Consider the following 13,030-nt stretch of genomic DNA (forward strand, 5'->3'; position numbering starts at 1 on the left):
GAAAGAAACTTCCTTATCAGCCTTCGCTTTGGAGCTGTGTATCAACAAGGGAATAGAGGCAAGGAATCCAGTCCTTCTTGATGTAGAAAGGGTGATTGCAAAACCATCTTTCTTTCTACTGGCCATTTACTTTGTCCCTTCAAGCCTACATTAAAGGTATAGGCAACATGTGCATGTGAGGTTACTACAGTCCTGGAGTTGTTCCATAGTAGTCGCTGGAGCTGTACCCAAGGCTGAACTTCATTCATTGTGAGGCTTGGCACTGTTCTGGGAAACTGCGGAACCTGGCCATTAGTAGACCAGGGAGAAAGGTTGTTTTTTTAAGAAAAAGCAAAATTACTTGAGGCAGTTGTTGCAGTATGATCCCGTCAACTCAACAATGAATTCCACCTTTCTGCTGCTGGTCCTGACCCATATCTCTGCTGAAGCTGTGGGAATGGTGAGACTGCGACATGCTAAATGTTGTGCTGTTGAGGGTATTTTTAAAGGGCAAAATAGGGAGTGCACTCAGCACTCAGCATATGTGCTGCGATCTAATGAGAATGCAGGTATGTGGAGATCTTGCCTTGTTTCACCAGCAGTATTTACTGTGGAATTATAAATGAAAAGACCATGGAATGCCTGTTCATAAGCATGGGAGCTCTGCACATGGACCAAGCACTATCAAGTATTAGCGTAATTTGACAACAAAGGGTTTTAATAATATCCTTCAAAAGAGTCTGTCTTTCAAACTGGCATTTGTGATCATTTGCAAAAATGCCTACCTGTTGCCTTGGATTGTTTTAGCAAGAAGAAATACCTCAAGGAATTGATAAAAGATCCTAGGACAATCTTTTACAGTTCCTAAAGACTTCAGTGGTCTCTGTTTCTTTGGTTTGCATGTGTTCACACAGGTGTTACACAGCTCAGTTCTTCTCCACCAGGAAAAGCAGAAAAGACCAAACACATCAAATGCACTGGAATGTAATTGTGTGTGTGCGTGTGTGTGCGTGTGTGTTCTTAAACTGAATGCAGTCTGACATCCCTTACCCCTTCTTTCTTCCACGTGCCTCATCTTCCCCCTTAGCCACAGAAAGGAGGGTCTCTTCCTGCGAATCCCATGCTGGAAGTTGGTTTCTGGGAAGCGAAACCTAATGTCTGTGGGCTGTTTTTTAAAGCCATGTTTCAGTTCTGTCTTCAGACTCTTTGCTGCCTTTGGGGAATGGAGGGGTGGGAAGGGTAGATTCTTAAACTGCTTTTTAAATCTATTATGGAAATTTTGCATGTATAAAGTTATTCTTAAATCTAAAGGAGTCTTCCCGATTTGTGGACACAGCTCCAGGAGAGCATCATCACAGATTCCTCAGCTCCAGGTTTGATCAGACTTCTGAAAGGAAAATTTGATGACACAAGGGAGAGAGACTGGTGTAATGGAAAGACGACATTGTCAGTATCTCCTTAAATAAACATCAGAAGTTAGGCTTGTAAAAGGAAAATTTCAAAAACAGCCCAAGGGATTTGTATGTCTATTTCCACTGGGTGCATTTGAAAATCCTTCCACTAAATTTGAGTTTGGGTATCCAGACTGTTGGGTTTTTTTGGTAAAACTAATCATGTGTCTCTTCTTCTGTGGTATGTAGTACAGTCTCCCATGTTTCTACGTAAAATTCATGATGAGAGTACTGTGAAATGTGGATTCACGTTTTCTCCCTCCCTGCATGACTTTTCTACTTTGATGAGATTTATTTTTTTTCCCTTTTTTAAAATTTCAGAGTCCTTCATCTGCAAAACAAAAAGGGTGAGGTGAGCTAGAATTCATAATGTACTTAATAGACTTCCCCTCCGTGCAGGGTTTCCCCATGAATTCTGATATTCACCAGAATATGATACTGTCCTGCTGCAGAAGTAAACCCAATGCTCTCCTGTGAGATTGCTGTCTGCACTAGTCCTGAAGTGCACACACCTTCTTTGCCATGGACTGAGACCCAGTGAGAATGTAGCATTTTGTTTATCCTGGTTGTGTGCCTCCAGGACTCCTGCCTGTACCAATGGTGACTGGGCAGAGCTCCTTTTTTTTGTATCTGTGCAGTATATTTGCTTTGTGCTTTCTTTCTTTGGTGCTTTTTAATACTTTAATACTTGGATGTTTTTTCTAATAACTGGTACAATTTTTAATAAAATTGTTAAATTCTTTGTCTGTCTTCTTTGTTTTATTTTTTAAGGGATGGAGGGCATTTACACAGCTGGCCCATTCTGGAGTTACCCAAATCAGTGATACAATTTGGGTTGTTCAACTTTGAAAGTAACCTGGTAGATCCTTTTATGTGTATCGTAATGACAGGCCCTGCAACAAAGACAAGATGTTCTTTGCAGTTTGGACTGCTTTCCTTGGGCACAATTTAATTTATACAATAGCCTTTCAAGGAGGTGTATTTCCATGCTTGGATAGAGAACTATTGCTACTTGGAGCTGCACCGTTAACTTGCTGCTTCAAATCAGGAAGACCTCTTAAGACATACGTGGAATGCATCCTCCAAATTTTGCAAAATGTAACCTTCGATTGATGGCTCTTACCTACTGTCTACACAAGAACCTTCAAAGGCACTTAAGCCTTGAGAATAAAGACTCGCTGCTTGGTAATCCTACTAGGGAAATACAGTTCTTGCTGGTCTTCTGATGTAAAGGCAGCAGAGGAAGGTGGCCGTGGCTTTGAGAGGGCTTGTAAAGCAGTAGTGACTCCCTTGAACACAGACATGAGAATGTCTTGGCCATCCCAAGTGACAGCAAGACACGTGTTTGGGTAATCATCAGGCCTGTCCTTAAGTTTTACTCCATTCCTATAGGGAAAAACTGCCTCCATTAAGTAACGGTAGTTAACCTGGGTGGAGCAGAAATGGTGATGTGTGTATCACGCGTTATTTATAATACAGCTGGTCAAATTCCTTCAACCCCATTTCTCCTCCAGTGTGATGCTGCTGGTACAGTGTTCATGGGAGGCTTTAGGGAACCCAGTTAACAATCCTACTCGATGTTAAGTTGCCCCGGCTGGTGTGTGCATGTCACAAAAGGGCCTTTCATTCCAAGAACACATGATGTGTGTGGTATGAAAAGCCACATGTGCATCTAAGACCACAGGGGAAAAAAGGCAGTTTTTCTTTTCATTGTATTAGATCTAGTGAGAAGTGTGTCCCCTGGCCAGCCTCATGTGACTGTGAAAGAGCCTGTTGTAACACACTGATACAAGGGGACAGAAGTGAGATTGACTTAGATGGGAGGGTTGGTTCTGAATTTCCTCATTCTTGTGTGATTAAATTCTCACCATTAATAAAACTCTCGCCCTTAAAAGCTTTAATAATTCTTGTATCAAAGAGAAGAATGGCTTTTAAAAATGAATGGTTTGTAATGCTACCCCAGAAGCATTTGCCAAAGCCCAGGATGTATTGCACCTTGCTCAAAGCAAAGGCAAGTGCACAGATGTGTGGATGGCCTCCCTTCCTCTGAGATCTTCTAGGTTAATCCTGACTCTTTGGTTTGGCTCTATAATGACCTGCTGTCTGTCACCTGGCTGTGGCAAAGCAGACTTAGGGTGATTGGAAACATCGTCAGGGTTAGGCATCAGGACCAAACGCTGCAGGCTGATAGTTTTTTGTTGTGGTTTTTGGGTGGGGTTTTGTTGTTGTTGTTTGGTTTAGTCTGAAAGAAACTGGATATCCTAGAAAATGTACTTCAGAAAAGCTTTCTTCTTAAAATACTAAGCCTGCATACTAACAGGGCACTTTCAATTTATTTCCAGCCATGGCCCCTTTCATGGCAATCACATGTCCTTCACTTTCTGTATTAACATGACTAGCACTTTAAGGGAAAATGAGTTTTGTTATTAACTTCCTAGCTGTATGCTGTAGGGACAAGGTAAAAAGTTTAAGTAGGATTACTGCTTCAAGGAAAAAATGTTTATCAAGAAGTGCTCAGCCTGTCTCGTTAAAAATAATAAAGCACTCTGAGGACAAGAAAGTTCTTTGGTTGCGCAAGCTACTGCACAAAGCACTCTGTTTTCATGGCTCTGACTGCTGAAGTTTAGAAGCCACTATTGTATATGGGTTGGGGAATATTTTTCAAGCACTCATTGTTTTACGGTGCAGTAAATGTGCTGGTCCTTAGTCTCTGCCATGTATATGCAAGCTTGGAAGCAGCTCTACTAACCAGCTTTCTCCTTGTGGTCTCGTCCCTGAGTAAATCTGAATTAATCCAGCCCAATTTCCTCCTTTTGCCACCCACCCCACGCCACCCCCCTTCTATTTATGGAGAGGTAGGATTTGGGAAGGAGAGCAATTTTTGACAGTTTTGGGAGAGCGGTGTTAAAATGCAAAAGCTGCAGTTGCTTCATTGTGCATATTGCTGGTTCCTGTTGAAAGGCTTGAACTGAAAGAAACCTGTTTCCAACAGGAATCTAACAAAGAGCAGACAATAATTTCTGGCAGTGAGTTGCCTTCCACCTGACATGATGCGTGGTACCCTAACACATGTACAGAGCCTGACAACAAACCACCAGGCACAACAGGCTGACGTCAGATTCATATTCTCCTCTATAAGTCCTTTAAATCTTGATTTCTCTTAAATGAATTATGTTCTCTGTAACGTTCATAATGGACTCTTTTCTTTCTCCATTAAAGTCTGTGTCAGCATTCTCCTCCTCTGTGTTTTGCCTCAGGGCTCTTGATGTATACAAAGGCTCCTCTGTTTTCTGCTCTTAGTCACACGCTTTCACTCTTAACCTCAGCGCTATAAACTAAACATCCACCCACTATGGCTGGAGATGACCCTGTTTACGTCTGCTGCTCAAATCACGACAGTAACAGTCATGAAACTATGTTTTTATGGAGACAGTTAGCTCTTAATAAGAAGACAATGAGGCTTGACTTATTATAACATACAAGTTTTTGCAAAAATTTCAACAGAAATAAATAGCTAGGAAAAATTAATGGAATCTGTGAGGAAATGGCTTTTTTCAATCATTTTACTTCACCACCTTTTTTAATTACCGTGTATGATTTGTTGTAGCAGTCCACTGTGGTATTGTGACGTGCCAACTCAATCCGAGGCAGCAGGGGCATAGGTAGGGGAGTGGGGCTTACATTAGTGTTTCAGGGATGGTCATGGTGATCAGCCTGGACCACAACTCTCTGCTACGCCAGCAGTGAGTGTAGAACAGCTGGGTCACTCACACTGCCGAGAAATTCCCATTTTTGGATACCTTTGATACCAGCCCTACTGCCATGACTGCTAAGTAGGGGGCTGGCTGAGAGGATGGGTCTTTCTGGGGAGACCAGCAGCCCATAGGAAACAGGGTGAGCAGCAGCGGGTTTGGGAACATGAGGGAATGGGGCAGGAACACTCTTAATTCACAGTATGGAACGGCTTTTTTGCAGGTGTGTCGTGGTTTAACCCAGCCAGCAGCTAAACACCACACAGCTGCTCACTCACTTCCCCCCCTTCCCCCAGTGGATGGGGAGAAGAATCGGAAAAAAAGGTAAAATCAGTGGGTTGAGATAATAGCAGTTTAATAATTGAAATAAAGTAAAATATAATACTAATACTAATCATAAGAAGAATTCTAAAGGAAAGGGAGATAACAAAGAAATAAAACTCAAAGGTAAAAACAAAACAAAAAACCAAACCAAGTGATGCACAATACAGTTGCTCACCACCCACTGACTGATGCTCAGCAGTCCCTGAGCATGGCCCCCAGCCCTGGCCAAGTCCCCCCAGTCTATATACTGGGATCTATATACTATATCATATATACATGATGTTCGATGGTATGGAATATCCCTTTGGATAGTTCAGGTCAGCTGTCCTGGCAGTGTTTTCCCCCTCCAATTTCTTGTGCCCTTCCAGCCTTCTTGCTGGCAGGGCCAAAGAAACTGAAAAGTCCTTGCCTTAGTATAAACATTACCTAGCAACAACTAAAAACATCACTGCATCATCAACATTATTCTCCTAAATCCAAACCCCAGCACTGCAGCATCTACTAGGAAGAAAATTAACTCTGTCCCAGTTGAAACCAGGACAAGGTGGCTGAAACAGGCTGTCAAGCTGGAGCCAGGTTTACTTCTCCACAAGCGCCACTGGCTGACGAGCACACTGGGAGCCAGGCGCAGTTCTCCATCAGGGGCTGCTGCTCTGCCAGCCTGGTCTCAGCCAGTGCCACTGCAGGCAGAGTGGTCCGGGGGGGGGCACAGCTGCTCTGTAACCCCCACCCTACCCATGGTCATCTGCTATGCTCCCCCCCCCCCCCCCTTTCATCGTTTGGCAAGAAGGTGCTGGAGGTGCTGAAAAGGATTTCAGTGTCTTCTGATGGGTCTTCCCTGCGACCCGGCCCATCATTTCCAGCGCCAGGGCAGCAGCTTGCCGGTGCTCCCCCCAGCGCTCCCCTTTGCACAGGGAACCCCGGGGCTCCACAGCCAGCAGCCAGCTCGCCCAGTCTCTGTAACACTTGCGCACAGCCCTCCTCTGACACGACAGGGTCACGGAGCTCCTTTTGCTTGTCAGTGTGAGCGTGCTCCCCATAGAATATTTGCTGGCACTTTCATTAGTCTAATTTTAAATATCCCAAGTGAATGCCTTTCTGCTGTTTCCCTCGGGAGGCTGCTGTACCTACTAATAAATCTCACTGACAAAAGGCTTTCCCCAATATCCATCCTAACTTCTTTCTCTCTTAATTATATTCCAATACCCTAGTTGTATGTCCTTGTGTCACTTTGAAAGGAAACCATACCAAAGTCATTGCTATAACTAATGCACCCCAGAGCCCACTGAGCTCCTGGGCAAAAGGTCCTGCTGACTTCAACGTGTTTGCAGCCGGCTTTCAGGGAAAGCTCTGCCTTCCCCCTTGGTGCAAGCTTGTATCCCTGGAGCCAGCATGGTGCAGCACAGAAGGGCTTGGGTAGTGTTACCACCCAGCCCTTTCACTGCTGCCCTCATCCCCTTTCTGCCTGAGACCACTAAAGACTTCAGTGAAATGGAAAACAGGATGTATTAACCCATGATCCTTTTCAGGCTTTTGAAGGTGCCCCGCACCCCTGCCTGCTGGCACTGGCTCCTCCAGTGGGGCCAGCAGCCTGTGGGATACAGAGCTGAGCTCCAGTGGCAATTCGGTACACGTGTCCTGGGAGCAGCTCACCTGGGAGCACCAACCTGGCTCCACCACCCAAGTACCACCAGGCTGGCAGCCATGGCTGTGTCCCTGCATGGCAATATCCCTGCCTGGGGTATTACTAGTAACAACATGACATTCATTGCTGCAAAGTCAGATGTAGTAAAGCATTTCCCTTCATTTCCTTCCCTGTGTGATCATGAGTCATGGTTCTTGGGGGCAGATAACTGGGGAAACCAAACTGCTCCAAGCTGTGCCCAAACATGAACAAATACTTAATCAGGGATTTATCAGAAGAAGATATATTTAATGATGTAAGCTGTTACTTGGAGTTGACATTATGTGGTCTTTATGCCTCTACCTGAACTAGGCACTTGTCCTTCAGGTAGTCTCACCCACACAAACAAAACCATCCTCATTCCCACTGTGGTAGTTCACTTGCCCTTTGGAAAAGAAGAACCAAGGCAGAGCACCTGGCTTTGCACCAGCCACCCATCACGTTGGCCTGGGTGAGTTTCCCTTGCTGGAGGGGGGTTACTACAGCCCACATCTACAGCAGATCTCTCCTTGACATGGTCAACGTCGCTTGCAATTGCTAATATCTCACTGTATTGTGATCTTTACTTAAAGGTGCTTGGAGTCAGTCAACCAATGTAGCACTTTGTATCAGGGTGGATACAACAGAAAAAGGAGGAAGATGGGCAAGGGAATTGTTACTCCCGGTTGTTAAGCTCTCTTGTAACCTAAGGCACAAAATTAGGTCCAGCAAGGGGCTGAGGTGCTTACCTGTCTCTTTCGGTATTGAAGTCCACACCCACAGTCTCATCCAGCTGCTGCCTAACCCTGGAAGGGCTTTTCACATCCAGCTTCCCCAAAAGCCTACAAATGCTGCTGGAGGCACTGGATGCCTCAGGACCAATCTCATGCTCAAGTTCCATGTCATCCATAAGCCGGTGTTTTTCTGCCTCTCTCATTTGAGATATCTGTTGGGGCAGCCTGTTTTAGAGCACGCCACCAAAGCAAGGTTCACAAAAGACACAGGGGAGGGTGATTCTTTCTCCGCTGTCAGCCAATAACTCACGTTGGAGCACTCATCCAGAGTCATTGTCTGCTGCCAGACAGCAGCTGAGCCTGGTGCTCTCTGCTCCTAGAGCAGTGCCCTACACATGTAAGGATGGATTGCTCTGAACTCCTCTTGAAGCTGTAACAGATATTTTGCAGGCCAGAGAGCAGGGAAAGAGACTGAATACAACCATCTTAGGGCTAGCAAAAGCATGACATAAATGTAAAATCTGTGTTCCTGTTTACAGTCAGTTGAATTTGAGGGTTCAGTCTTTGAACCAGATTGAGGGAGGCTTCCTTGTAAAATATTCAAACTCTGGAGAGAAGTGTTTTACTGGACACTCCTCATTTTCTTTGTGCCTCAGTGGCCCTCCCCGCTGGCTTCCTGCTGAGGACACCAGCCTGCGTGGCCTCTGCTCTTAGTCTGCTGCTGCTTACATTGCCTGAGGGGCAGCTCAGGTGCCCAGTTCATGGAGGTGGAGCCAATGGAGCAGCTAGGCACCTAAAAGTTGGGTGTTGCAGAGTTCAAAGTTAGGACGTTAATTCCCCTTTGTCTTTGTGCTTCTACTTACTACTGTGCAAAACAGGGTAGTACATTTTGTTAATCTGGAATAGACACAGTTCTATAATGGGACATTACTTCTGTGCATTGCACTTCTTTGTCTGTGATAAGATATGGTTTCTAATGTCTCTTTTTCTTTCGGTTGGTACTTGTCCAGAGCACTTCTTCATTGTGCCAACTAGTGATTAATTGGCTGTACTGAAAGGTTCAACACTTTTCTGTACATTTACCAGAGGAGATAGAGGAATGTATGCTCTATATAGAGTAGAAGCATGCCCTAAGTGGGTTTAAAAATGGGTCATCACTTGCTCATTTTAGAATGTGCCCTTAAAACACATAAGGACAGGTGCCCTACCTTTTTGATACTTTTTTTTTAAAGAAAAAACATAATGATGAGTGGGAATCTCAGTGGGAAGTTTAGAGACTTCTGTTTATCTTCAAGTGAACACAGAACAGACAGCTCAAGGACAAATCTTGTGCTAACCCAGTGTAGTCAGCTGTCATAAAGAATGTGGTTTTGTCCCTTGCTGCAGGAATTTCCATGATGATGATGATACAATTTTTACTTCCTGACAGTTCAGGGGAAAAAAAAATTATTAAAAGACACAGGCCTTGGCAGAGCTGTGTCAGCAGTAGTTTCAGTTACAGTACCTATGCTGTCCAAGATGTCTTTCAGCACACCGAGCCCTATATGAAGGCTTTGGAGGGTTAGCAGTCCACTTTGCAGCTCAGAGACTCAAGAACACTTTAATCAAAGCTTGGAATGGTACCCAGCTCTCTAATTCACAGAACTACATCTCAGCTACTTGCTACATAGCCTTTTAAAAGGAAATCCTGAATTAGGACCTTCTACAAGCCATGTTGTCACCCTTCTGCTGCAAGAGAACTTTGTGAAGCAATTTGACCTTGTTCCTACTTCTGTGTTAGCATCTGATTCGTTAGCCTGCCCTAAGGTTGGAAATTCATGTTCCTGCAACCAGACGTTCATGGTTCATGTCTTGCAGATGACCCAAACATGGGTGTGTTTCAGCTGGCCATGAGGCTTGTAACCACTAGACCACAATCTGCTCCCAGAGCCAAGAATAGCAGGAAGATTTCTGATGTTCAATTTTCAACAAAGCTGCCTCACTTGCAAGACATTTTGGAGTGCTGGCAATGTTAGTAAACTGACAGGGACTCTAGGAGTGGGCAGGTAGAACTGGAAATGGAAAGGCAGGACAAAAAAGAAAAAGGATTTTTTAAAGCATTTTCTAGTCTTGTTTTTTAGTGTAGGCTTTGTTTGTGGTTTTGGGTTTTTTTTGAGTGACTCACAATTTTTAAATTTGTGGTAGGTTATAGTGTTGCCAAACCTAATATATCTTACCCTTCATCTAATCCTCTCTCCAAAGTTTTCATGCTTATTCAGTCCTTGATCTGTCTTTTGGGATGGCTTCTAAGGAAACCAACCAGTAGCAGATGTGATAGGATTTTTTTTTTCTTTATTGTGGCCATCTCCTGAAAGAATTGTACCAAAATAACAAAACAGCAACAGCTTTTGAGGGCTACCAAACACTCTCCAGACAGTCGCTACTCTTGGTCATTGCCAGCCTAATTTGATTTGAACAGGGAACTGATAAAGAAATGCTGTCAAGCCCAGGCAAGTCATGTTTCTGCTTCTTCATCTGAATCATTTCTTGACTGCTTGTTGAATGCTTGAAAGCAAATTGGGTGCCTTCCAAAACAAAGCAAAGATAGCCTCCCTGTCCCAGAGAGGTTACAGTGCGAACAGAGGCTACCCAGCATGTAACAGCAATCTTGTGTGCGCATGAGAAGCAACTGAGGCAGTTGAGCATATGGATTGTGTAGGCAGGACCTAAAGACAGATTTGAGGCCATATTAGTTGCTCATCTGTGTTATTGGCCTTTTGGAGTTGCCCATTGCACAGCCCTGGGAAGCACTCCGTGTCAGGGGCAAGAGGGACACAGCCCAGGACAGGTCACTAAGCCAAGACATGTCCCACTGGTCGCACTACATGCATACATAATGTTTTAAACTGAGCTTAGTAAAAGGATTTGCATGGATATCCCACGTGATCCGAGTGACCAAGGTTTAGTTACCAAACTTTTCAACAGGAAAGGAGGCTTCTGGATGAAAAATTACAATGTTTCAGCCTACATAAATTACAGGTTCATCTCTCTACATACTGACAGTTATAAACAGATCTTTCTTGGCCAGATGTATGGCTTTGACCATAATTACATTCTTTGTAAATAACTTATTTTTGGTTTGAGTACCAGAGCTTTTATAATGGACCTGGCCATTGCATTGTTGTTTGTGTCTCCTGCTCCCTTTTTCTGCCATGACTACCATCTCCTGCTGCCAGCAGCATCTGGATGCTCAGGACAAGGGCTGTGCGGCATGGGTCACCAGCAAGGGGAGGGCAGCTCAGCAGAGAAAAGCTCTTCAGTTTTGAGCAGGACGTACCATGGCAGCATAGTGAGAAGCCCTGGTGTGCTGGTGTGCAGTGAAGGGGGCTTCGCCCTGCCTGCCTGCCAGCCTGCCTGCTGGAGGAGGAAGCAGTGTTCTTTATCACTCTTGTTTCCCCCTGTCCTGCAGTCAGGTTTTCTGCTTGTTTTTCATTGTGCCCTTCATGTGTTTTCCATCTCTCCAGAAATCACTGGCTTTGTTTAAAATAGACTTGGAGCAGCTGCCAAAACTTTATCCAAAGAGAGAGAGTAAAAAATGCATAGACGCCAAGTTCCTATAGAGTTATCAAAAGCTTTCACTCCCCATCAAGATCTCTGAATATACCAGAAACCTGGTCTTCTCAGGAAGACCTCTGCATAGTCACTATAACTCTTCCTGCAAGAGCCACCAAAGCATTTCCACCCAGGAGAGTGCACCTCAGCTCCCAGCAGTGTTTCCTGAGATCTGCTTGTTAAGTGTCCTCACAAGTCTCTTACATATGGGATTTTGGTCTTTCTTTGCAGTGCATTGAATATATACAGAAAAATCACTAAGAGGAAAATGTCTTAAGAATGTTTGACTCAGAAACATTTAAGGGCACCACGGTCATAAAGTAATAGATATCATCAGAGCACAGCTTTGTGTTGTAGGCTTGTATCCAAGGAGGATTCACCTCGGGGGTTTATGCTGTGTATATTTGCCTTCTCTTTATGCTTTACCACCTTTTTCTAACTCAGCCTTAAAGAGATTTTCTACTTTGTCTCTGAAAGGAGATGCTATTGCTGAGTAATTCCTGGCTGGGAGCTTAGCATCTCCTTCTCTCTGCAACAGTTCAAGTCAGCAAGATGATAAGTACACATAAAATTAAAAACACAATCAGCTCCTTCATCACCAGAGCAAAAGATATTAAAATGGAGACAAAACCGAATGTCCTTTGCTTTTAGGTAGAGCAGTTTGATTTACCTGTAGTTTTGGACCTGTTTCCTAATATTTCTTAATCAGAAAAGCTTACTGAAAATACTTGAGATGGCTGTTGGGGAGAGGCTTTCCTAACAGAAGCAGCTCTTTCTGACAGAAAGTAAACAAGCCTGGAGCAGGCTTTATGAGCACCAGGAGTGAAAACACAACAGCTGAAAGCCCACAGCTCTGAAGTTTCAGTCGCTAAAACAAGCTGTGATGTGCACTCAAAAGAGACCAGGAGCACAGGGGTGTTCCTTACACACTTTGGTTTTAAGTGGGCAGCAAGATCTCATTTTGGCTGGGCACTCTGCAGTCTCTTGCCACCTGCTCTTTCACCTTGCGGTACTGTGTCAGGGAGGCGAGGCTGCCTTGCCCGAAGGAAATGTGTGGTGGATGCCAGACTTCTTCAATGTTTAAAGGAAGGGGAGAGTTACAATTTTAGATGAAGTGTAAAAATTATCATCTCCTGCTTCTTCTCCTATTGCTTGTCTCCCTGCTCCCCTTAAAGGGTGTCCTTCTCTGGTCTGACCTTCATCACAGGTAATCTTGCTTTGGTGCAGCTGGTTTTGTTATGTTCCTCCTCTTAGACTTTTTAGGAAAACAGTATCATCTTGCCACTATTTTTCCTGCATGCTGAAAGAGACTGGTAGAAGCAAAGTCTTCTTCTACAAGTTCTGACTGTACATTACATTAGTGAAGGCAGTGCAGGTCTTCTGTGAAGCCTGAGGGAGCTGGATGCCAAGGTCCTTCTTCTCTGCCACCTGCACGGGTGCAGCATTTTCAGGGAAATGGGAGCATCCCTGGCTATGCCTCCCATGTACCTGTGTGTATCCTTACTGTGATTAAGTCTGCAATTAGGTAAGCACACA

Source organism: Falco rusticolus, chromosome 7 (genome assembly GCF_015220075.1).
Source record: "Falco rusticolus isolate bFalRus1 chromosome 7, bFalRus1.pri, whole genome shotgun sequence".
Lineage (NCBI taxonomy): Eukaryota > Metazoa > Chordata > Aves > Falconiformes > Falconidae > Falco > Falco rusticolus.